We start from the raw sequence: 13,655 nt of genomic DNA, 5'->3' as shown, positions 1-13,655 counted from the left end.
TTTAAATAATTGAAACTGTTTCAGAATCATACGTCATGGCGGAAACAATTAAATACATTTAAATATGTAGGGTAACATTGGGGAAGATAGCCCCCTTAAGAACAATGTGCATTTAGCCTACTTTAAATCTGTGAAATATTTAAGTATAAGTTAGCATGTGCAGGAATGTGTTATTATAGGAAATAAATAAAAACATTTGCTAATTTAGTTGTTATAGAACAAAATGTAAAATTATTCCAAGAGAGAGGCCATTACCCCACTAGGGGTAAGAAGTCCCATGCACATGTCTAAACTTTTACAAAGTGCAAAAAAAAATTACTTTTGATATAATTCTTATTCATATATATATACACGTGTCATTCATGTAATGCATGCATTTACTAATTTTGACAATTTAGTTGAATCACAGACAAATCCCAGTAAAAGAGACTTTTATAAGTTGACTTAGGCTATATAATATGCATATGAATATTTACATATTTAATTGCATATTTTAACTGAAGATATGTCATAATAGTCTAGCATTAATCCAAACTGGATGATTTCACTCAACTAACCTTTTAATGAATAGACACAAATATAACATCGCAGGCCTTACAAAGGTTTTCAAGTTGAAATACTGTTTCGTATTTAATTAACTATTTAATCAATACTTTTTAAATTATACTTTACTCTGCAAAACATAATGTGGGGCTAAAAATCAAAATAGCTGATATGTTTTTCAGGTGAAACTTAACACAAATTACTTATGACATATTTCATCCAAATGTAAAAATCTTCTAAGCATATCATGAGTTCTCTATTATTCTCTCTTATTTTTAATATTTTGTTTATAAATTTAACACACAGTATATGCTTGCCTTTATCGATTATACCTGTACTCCTATACAATTGCTTGAGCTGTCTGTTTCTCCCTTGTTCTTGTCTTAGTTTTTATTTTCTCTGCCACAGTGTCTAAAATAAACATGTACATTTTTCTTTTCAAAACACGTCTTGAAAAACACGTTTTTAACGTCGTTCAATGCTATCAAATAAAGTGCACACAACAAAAGACAATGCTATAAGAAAATTGTGAGTGGGCAGGTTAAGTCACTGGACAACCTGAGTTATAACAAAAGAAATGCATAAAAGTTTGACTCTTTATACATAAAAAGAAAGATAATAGAAAATTAATATCAGATCCTTGAAAGTGGATACACACACACACACACACACACACACACACACTGAGACTACTTGATCACATCTTTACATTACAAATATTTTGGTTGTCATTACTCTCCAGTTTGTGTGTAATGCTGTGAATCTAATATTTTCGCTCATCATTTTATTGTATGTATGTTTACATTAAGGTTTTTAAAAGTCATGGACCAATTTTAACAGACTAAATGTGGTAATAAAAGTGTCCTTTCTTTTCTGGCATCCAATATATGGTTTCAAGTTTGCCAGTACAAACCAAACACTTTTTATTAATAGCATATGACCCAATTTTAACTGTGGGATATTACAAATTAAGCCACAACCACATTCAAAGCAGGGATTTTTATCAAATGTTAAACAAGGTGCCCCACACAAGAAATAAACAGCAGACACATGGTAAACATTCTGTCCCATTGTGTAAATGCTGAGTATGGATCATCAAAATATTCAAACTTCACACTGATTTAGCCTGCATTGTAGAAACCATCTGCACAATCTGTGTGTGTATTTTGTACCCAAACACAAAGGACAAAATTGCTGAAAATCCCTGAAGTTTGCTTATCCAGACAAAGCATGTTGTGGATGCCCTAAAATAATTACAGTGGTTCAAAAATAAAGCAATCAATGTTTTCTTTTTTTTTCTTTTTTTTTTAAATGTGTTTGCGGATTAAACTTAGTTTGTAGTCTTTAATTAAATATAGACTATAGTGTGTTCCGGTTTAAATGTGTGTGTGTGTGTGTGTGTGTGTGTGTGTGTGTGTGTGTGTGTGTGTGTGTGTGTGTGTGTGTGTGTGTGTGTGTGTGTGTGTGTGTGTGTGTGTGTGTGTGTGTGTGTGTGTGTGTGTGTGTGTGTGTGTGTGTGTGTGTGTGTTTGTGTGTTCAATCTATCAAATTCCCTCCAAACTCAGAGATATCATTTGCTTTACAGCAGCAGTTTTTGAGGGGGAGTGATGACATTGTATCAACAAATCAAGATACTTTTAAAGTATTTTAATAGTAAATAGTGAAATAAGGATAATGGGTAAGATTTTATTTTACAGTGTCCTTAATGTTACATGCACTTACCATAGTAATAACTGTAAATTATGCATAATAACATGCAACTAACCCTCAAACAAATCCCAATCCTATTCTAACCCTAATTAAGTTGTTAATTAATATTACTCAGTACTTAATTACACTGTAACAATGACACATTAAAGTAAAGTGTATCCAGGTAATGAAATAACAAGCAAATGATCAAGACCTTTAAGATTTTTAAAGAAACTTTACATTGAAAACAGACACATGTTTTAGGTAATCTGTAGCTTTTTTTTTCTCTATATTATTATTTTTTTCTTTTTCTTAATGCCACAGTTGTTTAGTGCAACGACTAAGTGTGGTACTTTGAATGTTATGTCATGTGAAACCAGGGTTATTAGTAACTAAAACTGAAATAAAAAAAATATATATATATAAAAAAATAGATATAAAAAACACATAACAAAATAATTATAACTACAACTATAAAACTAAATTACATAAAAAGTAAAATAACACTTTTTGGAACATCAGCAATAAATAACAGCTAAAACAAAATACCAATTAAAATAAAGTGACAGTGTTGTAAGCAGAAGATAGTGTTTTAAATCAAACATTAGGATGCACGTCGGATTTTTAGCAGTTGCAATTGATTCAGCTCAAGTTAATATATTAGTAGGCTATATGTTGTAGCTTTAATGTCAAATTAAAGTGGAAAGAGGAGATGTTGGTTACATTGTTTATTATCATTTTTAGATTTAGATGTCAGTGCCTTCCGAAAAGAAGGTAAGCTGTAATTCTGAAAACCCCAAGTCTCATCATTATCAAGTTACAACCATTCAAAGAACAGTATTATGCAGTAGTTCTGAACTTATAATTTAACATGTCAAAATCTATAAAATGACACACACGACTGGTGTGTACTGATGCAGCATTATCTCTATAAAACTGCAACCACATTGTTTCATTGTGCAAATTAAATAAAGAAAATTGCAGTATATTGCAATATTCTTCTCATTGTCCAGTCTGTATAGGTCAGGAATTGGAGATTTACTGAGGAGTTTCTTGAACAACCGACATATTTCAAGCATACAGTGAACAAAAAATCTGTCTAATGTAAGATCTATATAAACCCATTTCACATAAAGCAATCTTTAAGGAGATCTCTAAAGTGTCATATGAGAAAAAATGCACATCTAAGCCGTGAGTATTATTGTCGGCAGGTGCACTCCTTAACCAGAATTCAGAATTTTGTTTATCCTGAAAAATTAATGAATCCTGAAAAAAAATCATTGTAAATAACTTGAATTGTTTTAATGTTTTAAGTTTGGAATAGCATGATGTGTATTGAACCTGTCACAATGCCAAGAGCAAAGAGAAGGCAGAGAACACAGTACACGGTTTGTATAAAACTTACAGAAAAAAAGAAAAATTGGCATCTTTGCCCTTTATTTAAATGTTATTAAACATTTGTTGAAGATTTTGTAAGCATATGTGTATTTGTGCTTGGACTTTATTTGTGATAATGCATACAACATAGCAAATTGTGCGTACATAATTTTTGACCAGGCTGTCGTACAAAGGAATTATGAACACATTCAAAAACAAGAGAGAAGCAATGAAATATTAATAACTGATTATGTTGTATAGTCAGTGTATGCTTATTCCTGTGATGTTTTAAATAAAACAAAAGTGAAATAAAACATGTAGCTTTAGTTTTCTTTTTTTTTTCCCCAAAATAATTTTGTCAAATAAAACCCTAACCAAGTTTAGTGTTTATTCTTCCCTCATATTTAATTAAAATGAGTGCTGTCAAATCAATTAATTTCAATTATTAGCATGTAGCATTAAAGTTTGCAAATATATAATGTATGTGTGTGTGTGTGTGTGTGTATGGGTGGGTGGGTGTGCTTGCGTGCCTGTGCATGTGTGTGTGTGTGTGAGAGAGAGAGTGAATACATCACACACATATACATAAACATACATATATTCAAACTTTTATGTTATGTGATTAATCGATTTGACCTCACTATAACGAAAAAATATAAAATCTGTCCATAATATTTTGCTGGTTTAATTGAAACTGGACATCTCTTTTGACCACTTATGTATAAGCATGTCCATTAAAATGTAAAAAAAAGTAAAAAAAAAAAAAAAAAAAACATATGTTTTTTAAATAAATCCAGCTTAATCTGAATCTCACGTCAAACAGTGAGGAACAATCACATTGTGCTTTTGAGAAAGCAAAAGCAAATCTGTCTTCTTTGTATGTAGAAAAAAAATTAAAAAGCATCTTTTGTTTGAACAACAAGGATGTTAAGGATGTGTCTTTTTAATAAACCAAAAAAAAGAGTATTGTAATGAGAGTATTTTGAGTTTAGAAAGAAAAAACGTAATTAGTGTTGTTCTTCAAAATCATCATACAATGATGTAGACTGACAACACATGTTATTTTGCAGAAATCAGGGATCATGCTCAATGTCCTGAATCATCAGTAACACCCACACCACAACCCAACCTGTATTAAGGAATAAAACGGCAAGTTTGGGGGTTTGGGGAAGGGATCAAAATGATAACATGAAAATAAACTGTCTAATTAACATCTACCATATTAGGAAATATAAATATAATTTAAAAAAACAAGAAAAAAAGAAAATAAGATGTAATAAAAAAAGATTATACATTGGTTATATAAAGAATATAGCTTCTTTAGCATAGCATGATTAATAATTTACTGTGCAGATTTTATAATTAGACTTTTACTGGGCTGGATATCACAACATGAGATTTGTCTGGGCTTTGAACCTTATGCATGGTGTGTTTACCAAAACAAACTAACCAGTTTGACCGTCTTGATACTTTAACATACTGCTAAAATTAATTTGAATGAAAACCTTGCTTGCAGTTGTAAATATTTGTTTTGTCATTGATCATTTAATACAAAATAACAATCCACTGTTTGTATATGCGATTAGAGTGGTGTGAGCGCGTCACCTCTTAAATGGAGTCAGAGGACGGGAGTCAACCTCATGGCATATTTCTTGTTAAAAAGCATAAAAAGGAACAATTCCAAAAGCGTACAGATCTGAACATTTTAACTAAATATGCACTCAGTGCACCTGTTTACAATCTACAGCACTGTAAGAAGAAGACAAAGAAAAAATCCATAAGTGTTACATAGGTATAGCTATTAAATCAATGACATGATAACAAGTATTTAAGAAAACACACACAAATGTCATTATTCATGTGGCTGGCATCTGTTATTTAGGCATGGGATCTGCTGATCTGTTGACTCGGAATCCCATCCCTGTGTGTGTGTGTGTGTGTGTGTGTGTGTCTGCTTCTCTCTGTTTAAGCTCAGACCCAGAGCTGGAATAACCTGCACACAAATGTATTGTTGTTAAAAATAGTTTTATTTAAAATGCCTTACTTTACTAGACATAGTGGATTGCTTTAATGGGTTGTTTCTGCTTGATTAGAGGACGAGACTGGAAAAAAAAAAAATGGAGAAAGCGGGAAAGTGAGACGCCCTGAACACAAATCTGTCATAAAAAACTAGTCTGGAGTATAAAAATGTAAAAAAAAAAAAAAAAAATTTGTGAGGGTATTTCCGTTGACTATGACAATTAGAGAGAAGACAAAAATTAAGGAAAGTGCTGTCAGCACCCTCACACTCATACACACTTATGACTCATGAATTTGTTTGTATCAAATAAATATCTTTTATTTTTGGAAAACCACGTAATGTTGACACCCAGTCCATTGAACAATTGTTATACTGTAATTGTAAATTAATCATAACGTCAATCATTACATTGCATGCTTTGAAACAATAAAACAAATATTCTCACAAGCAAGACCTATTATCAAGTACTTTTTAATTGAGTAGCACACTAGAGAACATGCAGCAAAAAAATTAAAAACTTGCATTTAAAACTTAATAATACTGTTTTGGTTTTTTTAGTAATTACAGCACTACTGGTCCTGTGGTTTGCGTTTTTACAGTAGTAGCACAGTATATCATATGAAGCTGTGTACAAGTCTCATACCATGCCATGATGATGATGATGATGATGATGATGATATGATTCAGTTAAGTTTGTTTTTGTTTTTTTTCTTAAAAGTGAATTAAGAGCTGCCTCAAGTGCGGATAAATAATGTTTGAGTACATTATGAAAGCTCCCTTATGAAGATTAGTTTACCTTATCTTGTATGCAATTTATCTGTCAATAACATTTTAAGGTTGTGTGAACAAGCTTTATTTTAGAGCACAGGTAAGGGCACGTGACACTAGCTGATTCTAAGCAAACATTTTTGAAATGTTCCTGTGAGCACCTCACACGAGTTTTTAATTGAATTTAGCAAGGAGTTATTAAAAGATCGGTCCGTACATACGACGTTTACTGTTGGCTATATTTCCATGTTTAGAAATTGTACGGTAACTCTGCAAACACACTTGATGTTCCACGAGCTGTATGCAACAGCACCTGCGCGCGCGTCAGCTGCGTCTCTGCAAAACTCCAAATAAGATGTCACGATCCAGATGTAATATTCTTTTAATTGCATTTGTTCTTAAATTCAGTTATTTATTCAAAAGGGGAAAGCGTCAGGCATCGCATCGTTTATATTGGTTATAGTAAGCATGCAGTCCCCAACCCTTACTCTTAAAATTCAGAATAAAATCTCATGTTATATTGATAAGGCGCGGTTGGAGTCAGATACTGAAAGGGTGTGCCAGACATAGGGTTACAAAAATAAAGAAAGGAAATTAGTAAAGACCGAGGATTTGTTCCAGTTTAAAAAAAAAAAAAAAATCACATAATAATCATTCTGGCAATGAGTATGATGATAGTCCGAGAGGAGCAGAAGTAAGAGAGGAGAGCTTTCTTCTATTATTCGCTGTGTGTGCCCTCCGCAAATGCTTTTTGGGGTAAGGGCTTCCCATTGATAGTTGAGAACAGCAAGCCCAGACCGCAAAAAGATTCGTGAAAGACTTTTCCATTCGCTTTGAATGTGGCATCTGAGTTGTAGGCTTGGTCCATAATTACTGACAGTCCATGTTGTTGTAGCCAATGGCCGGACCGTGTGCAGTAGACTCCAGTACACATTCGCGGAGAAATGCACGGAATCCGCTCTAGTGTGTATGACTCCCTTCCCAACCGAGCCCGTGCACCGTCATTTTATCCGTACCCTGATGCCGTTCCCATGGCCATACTGTACATATTATCCTGTTCGTGATGTGGTTAAGCAAAAAGCTGATCTACTCCTGTCAGTCGATAGATCTGTTGAAGGAGGGGAAATACTGCGCTCCAGCTCACAGTAAATAGAGAGCAGTGAAGGATTTCATTGGAGCATGCGAAAACTCGTCATTCGACCAATCCGTGCTATTCTCACACAGGGACCCCCCTTTTTGAAAAAAGGAAAAATATAGAAAACCAATTCTCCACCGGAGTGCGAAATGCATTTAATAAATTTGCTTCATTGTTGCCTTTGCAAAGCGCGTTTTCTTAATCCGAATGTGTCATCCTGTCGTTCCACATATATCTGATAATGATACTGATATATTATACGGGTTTCGGTTGTTTGCAGGGTGTTAATCTAAAAAGTATTACCTCAAAGCATCTGTGATGATCCATTCAAATACAAAATGCATCTATCCATATCAAATAATAAGCACCACCACGACCACCGCCGAATAAATATCAAAGCGATCCAGCTGGACACTTACCACAAGTTATTCAAGATCCTTGTGTACAAGCTTGCACACTGCTTCCTCTTTTCCATGTCTCATAAAATAATGAACACCATTCTCTGAGTCTGGCTATATTTGGATACCCCACTCACTCACTCACTCACGCACGCACGCGCGCGCACGCATACACACACAACCAAAAAATAACCTCATCCTCACAAGTACGAGCACACACGCACACATAAACTCTCTAGCCAGAGAGCCCTACACTCAAAGTCGCTTTTCTCTCGAATTTCCTCCGGATTCCAAGGTCAGAACTGTGACAAGGGGAGAACAGCGAGATCCTAACATTTAAGTCCAGTCTTAACAGATAGCGCTCCCGTGGAGACATGATGAGGTTGTGGTTTCATTTGTGGAAGTTTCCAGTCAGTCACGATTCCCTCCATCTGTCTCCGGCACCCAGCGCTTTGCCCCTACTGACGCAGCCGACGCGCATTACTCACTTTAGCAGTCACGACTCGCCAATCTGTTTCCGATTAAACCGCACGCCAAAAAATGAATTACCAAGGAGCGCTAGGCTCTTACCCACTTCATACGTTTGGCAATTGTGAAGAATTGATTGGTCTTTGAAGTGTTGAACACAAACCAAATGTATGACCGAAATTTCACTACGTGTTTGTTTGGTCTGACGAGCTGGATTTACAAAGACCACGCTTTGGTCTATAAACAAAGCGGACTGTTTACAAATCAGCGATGCTAGATTTGATGCTTTGGCTCCAGATCATTGATGGCTGTTCAATTTTGTCACAATTGACGTGATCTTGAGGTGCCATGGTTTATCACAGATTCTTGGAAGATGGATCCCAGGCTGGTTTTAGCTTTTGCGGACGAGGGACCATCTCGTCAGCTTGCCTGGTCATAATTAAGCCAGCTAGGACGAGCAAACCATCTTAGGCTGATTTAGAATTGTGTGTTCAACAGGGTTCCCAGACTAACCTAAGGATCCCCGTGCAGGGAATGAATTATTAAACGTATGGGATATTCTGAATTATTGAGGAAATGGTCAGATCCTCAAAATCAGTCTTCTGTGTAGGGTGTAAAGACCAGAAAACCCAACTATTTCCTCATGAGAGGTCTATTATAAGGTCTATAATGAATCGTCTTTCATGCGTTTCTGGAATGACTGGATCTTTGGACTGGACACAAGCTGCAGCAATTTCAGCACCACTCGAGGCGGACAGCTCCTCTGCATTATAGACGCTTCATCATGTGATATCGGCCACGAATGATAATTATCGAATGCATTATGTTATTCAGAGAACCTTTGTTCTCTTATTTGAGCGTTTTCGTGATTAGATCAAGCCCCAATTAGACCCCCCTCCATCTCCATTCACTAAAGGCAGACAGGGTGATTCCCTGACTTCAATGCGTGTGATATTAAACCTCTGCGTGGTGAATTGAGAGTGACCATACAGTTCCGTAAAGAAGAAGACAAATAGCCTATACATCCTTTAAAGCCAGGACATGCAACTGAGGTCACCAGGAGAGCAAGAGATCTCGCCGGTGGAGGGAGCCCTCGATGAGAGAAATACACGTGTCAGTATTGAATGAAACGTTCAATAACACACGAAAATATCTCAAGGACAAAACGAAAGAACACAACGTGCCGCCCTGGTGTGTTTTTATGCCTCAAAACGAAGGCTGCATGTGAGGGTGATACCCTGTCTATTTCTGGATCAAGTTGTTACTATTTTTAGAGCACTTGGAGAAAAAGGCACTCACAAATGCTCCTCAATACGTGATCACCGTGACATGCGCGTTCACATCTACTCTCTAACGCGGTTTGCGTAAAGGGTCGTGAGTCGTGACGCTCGGTTATGGAGACATGGCATCCTTTAGCAATGACTAATGGGGATTTCTGCTTTTATTCGAATGGATGCGGATTTTTCTCTCTTTTTTGAACTGATTTGAGCCACTATTCCGCCCAATTAACGGCATCAAACGATAATTAGCTATTAACAATAGCCTGACAGATACAATCATAGACAAATTAATTATTTGTTCAATAAAACAAATCGTAATTTTTGCTCATAAATACAACGATGTGTGTAATGTATGTATGGAAAATAAGTCTTTTCTGTTTCCTCCTTTCTCCAAAGCTGCGTCAGTTGCATTGACGTCACGTTCATATTCTCCTCCTTTTGCCGTTGCCTTAATGAAAGACATTACTGTATTCGGTGGCTGTTTTATCGTACAAGGCGATGTGATAAATGTTTGAGGCAAACATTTTAACATTATTGAAACCAGGAGGAGTTTTTTTTACACACACTCACGCTAATAAACACGCCAATATAGCCTACTGTCAGTGTTAGAGCAAGAATGGACATTACACTCTTTCTTGAAAACAGAAGGACCAAGTAAAAAAATGATTGTTTCTAATGTTAACCTATTCAAATTCGTGCAGTACAAACCAGACTAGATGCAATAAAACCTGACACAGGCAGTCATAGCCTATAATGGTTGTGCCAATGGCTGATGATGATGCAAAGACGCAGACGGTGCCAGAAAAATCCAGCTCTGGCTCTGAGGCCTTGTGCAAGTCCAAAACTACGTCCATCTGATCGCGATTGTGCTGCAAAAAGCCACAGTTTATCCTGTTCAATTTATCATAAATAATCACAAGTTCTGAAATACCGTTTTGTAATAGCTACATTTGAGGCCGCAGCAGCCCAAAGTAGGCTACTCGGCCCTAGTAAAAAACGCAACGCGCAAACGAAATGGAAATGTATGGTAATGGTTTGCAAGGTACACTGGTGACAAAGCCTATAAAATACCCATTACGTAGTTGCAATGTGTTTATGAATAAACTTGCTAGGCAATTTCATGTTTCATGTCAAATGTAGTCCGACGCAGGCGCACGCATTGAGGCCTGCGGACTGAGGTAGTCGCTGTCCATGGTTCTGAACCAGCCGTTCGCTCATTTAGCCGAGGGAACAGTTTTTCTTACCCTTCATTACTGAGGGACAGAGTTGGCAGGGTCTAGATATTCCATGTTACAAATTCAGTGATTTAAGGTCTTAGGGACATGCGGACCCTTATCAATACTGTAGCAAATCAAGCTAGAGGAATAAAACACGAACATTTTTTCATTATTTCATCCGTTTGTTTGGTCTTTTTAAAACGTAAGAGTGGACTCTAAACGTGTACCGGAGATATCAGTGCGATTCATAAATGTTACAACAGCGCGAATCGTGACCACTCGGCAACAATAAGGAACAACACGCTTTGAGAACATCGCAGTTGGGAATTTAAACTTGTGAAAGAGCCGCATAATCGAATGACGAATAATCTGCTCTGACAAACATCAAGATAGCCTAAATGAAAAGTTATTAGAAAGACTCATACAAACTGAAGCGTGTGACTCTAAGTGGCACGTGCGCTTATTCTCCATAATCCTAAACACAAACTAAAAAGTAGCATCTTTCGATCTAGTTTTGATCTGAACTGTTTATACTCCAAACGCCTAGGTACAACCCAACCACAAGCAATCAAACTCTGTATAGTTATCGCCTATTCAGTTCCTGATCATTCAAAAAAAAAAAAAAAAAAAAAAAAAAACGACCAAATTAAAAATAAACTCCGCTAAAGTTCAGAACGAGTTCAAAACTGAAACGGAAATAAATATCACTCACCGTATGCATTCTCAGTCATTGAGGATAAAAGTGATGAAAGGGTTCTAAGAGGATGTCCTATACGGACGCGCGCGTGCATTTGGACCACAGTGAGACCATAGTGCTCACTGCGTGAATGAGCACACTCTTCTTCTTTTTTTCTGAATGAAGAGAAATACAAAGAGAAAGTATCAGGGTTCCCAGTGAATTTAGGGGTGCGGGATTCAACTTGATTCCTGAGAATCATATATCCCAGCTTGTTTTGCATAGACAGAACACCATGCTCTGCGTATCTTCACATTCAAGGTAAGAATTTACTTAGTTTTGCTAAACAAAATAAATGATTTTGATATCACCCCGAGTTTGTGTGATGTATAGTGTCCCTATGTATGTTTAAAACGTGTTTTGTCATTCTTTATATTCAGTTACTTTGTGTAAATACTCCGTATGCTTTATTTAGCTAATGGACACCGGGGCTTAGATACAGCAGTGTCATTTGTGTTGGGTGGAGAGCACAGCTTTCCCCGCCACCAGCCTATCACTGTGCTATTGACCCGCATTGACGTCATTGCGTCATTAGGTTTCCCTGGGAAACGCAGAAATTCAAAAATAGCATCAAATTAATTCAGCTGACAAAGAGAGAGGGCGGGGTTGTGGGTAAAACGGCTTTGATGGGGATGGCTAGTTGGGGGCTCTCCTAAGTGTGGCACTCAACTAGACACGGTGTTACTACTGAAGTGTCAAGCAAAATCTATTGATGGGTAAGTCCAACTGCTGGTGTGTAGTTAGTTAGTAGCAGTTTTTTTTCTTTTTTTTTTTTTTTGTAGCAAAGGATCTTAAATAGGCTATATTGGGTAAATGATCAGGATTAGCCTGCATCTTGATCTAAGCATAATTAGGGCCCAAGCCCTGAAAGGGCGAAGGCCCTATTGTTTTCCTTAGGATTATTATTATTATTATTATTATTATTATTATTATTATTTATACGACTATTCGGGCACTTTTGGGGCCCTGAACATGCTCAAAAACTCTTGAAACTTAGCACACGGGTCAGAACCCGCGGCCATCAGGGCCGGGCTGAAGATGGTACCCGGGCGTGGCAGGGGGACTAGACAGCGCCCCCTGGAACGGGGTCCGAAAACTTGGTCCATAAATCAAACACGCTTGCATGTAATAATATGAAACTCGGTGCACATATAGATCTCATCGTACATATATACCTCATACTATTACTTTTTACCCCAGCCCAACAGGAAGTCGGTTATTTAGGGTTGTTCATAAAACACTCGCAATGGAATTTGAAGTACTACTCCTAGAGAATTCAAACACACGGCACGAAACTCGGTCAGCATGAAGTCAAGGCATTGACGATGAAAGTTTGCGAGGGGATTTTTGATATCTCGAACGGTTTGGCCATGGCGAGGAAACGAAATTATGGCGAGAAACGTGAAACAGGAAGTGTGTTATAACTTCAGCATACATTAACTGATCTTGATGAAACTTCAGCAGTGTGTTAGCTGTAAGAGGACGATCACATGGATGTGACTATTGTGAGTCAAAGTTATAGCGCCACCAACTGGTAGCAGGAAGTGTGTCACTTTCAAAATGCTTTGAACTCACCCTTTTATTTTTACCCGATGTGCTTCAAACTTAATCTGTATAATGTAAATACATAGCAGATGAAGACCTGTGAATGGATTCTTGATATCTTTGATACTGTTGCCGTGGCAACGCATCAAACTTTAAAATTCTTTTTTTTTATGATTTTGAGACTCTTAGCGGCTTTTGGGGCCCTTAACGGGTTTGAAAACTCTTGAAACTTTGCACACAGGTCAGATCCCACAGCCATCAGAGCCGGGCTGAAGATGGTACCCGGGCTTGGCAGGGGGGCTAGACAGCGCCCCCTGGAACGGGGTCCGAACACTTGGTCCAAAAATCAAACACGCTTGCATGTAATAATATGAAACTCGGTACACATGTTGATCTCATCGTTTCATCTATACCTCGCGCTCTTACTTTTTACCCCAGCCAAACAGGAAGTCGGCTATTGAGGTTTGTTTGTAAAACGC

At 36.9% G+C, this 13,655-nt stretch overlaps 1 long non-coding RNA gene across 1 annotated transcript; it reads right to left on the bottom strand.

Moving 5' to 3' along the window:
• Window positions 1–3,698: 3,698 nt before the first annotated feature.
• LOC120464807 (uncharacterized) lies at window positions 3,699–8,414 on the bottom strand. The gene is made up of 2 exons (XR_005618742.2): window positions 7,952–8,414; window positions 3,699–5,602 (listed from the first exon to the last, which is right to left on the bottom strand). It is a non-coding gene; the product is annotated as an uncharacterized LOC120464807 (long non-coding RNA).
• Window positions 8,415–13,655: the final 5,241 nt, after the last annotated feature.

This window comes from Pimephales promelas, chromosome 1 (genome assembly GCF_988280905.1).
Source record: "Pimephales promelas chromosome 1, fPimPro1.hap1.1, whole genome shotgun sequence".
NCBI lineage: Eukaryota > Metazoa > Chordata > Actinopteri > Cypriniformes > Leuciscidae > Pimephales > Pimephales promelas.
This window is presented reverse-complemented; position numbering and strand designations above follow the sequence as displayed.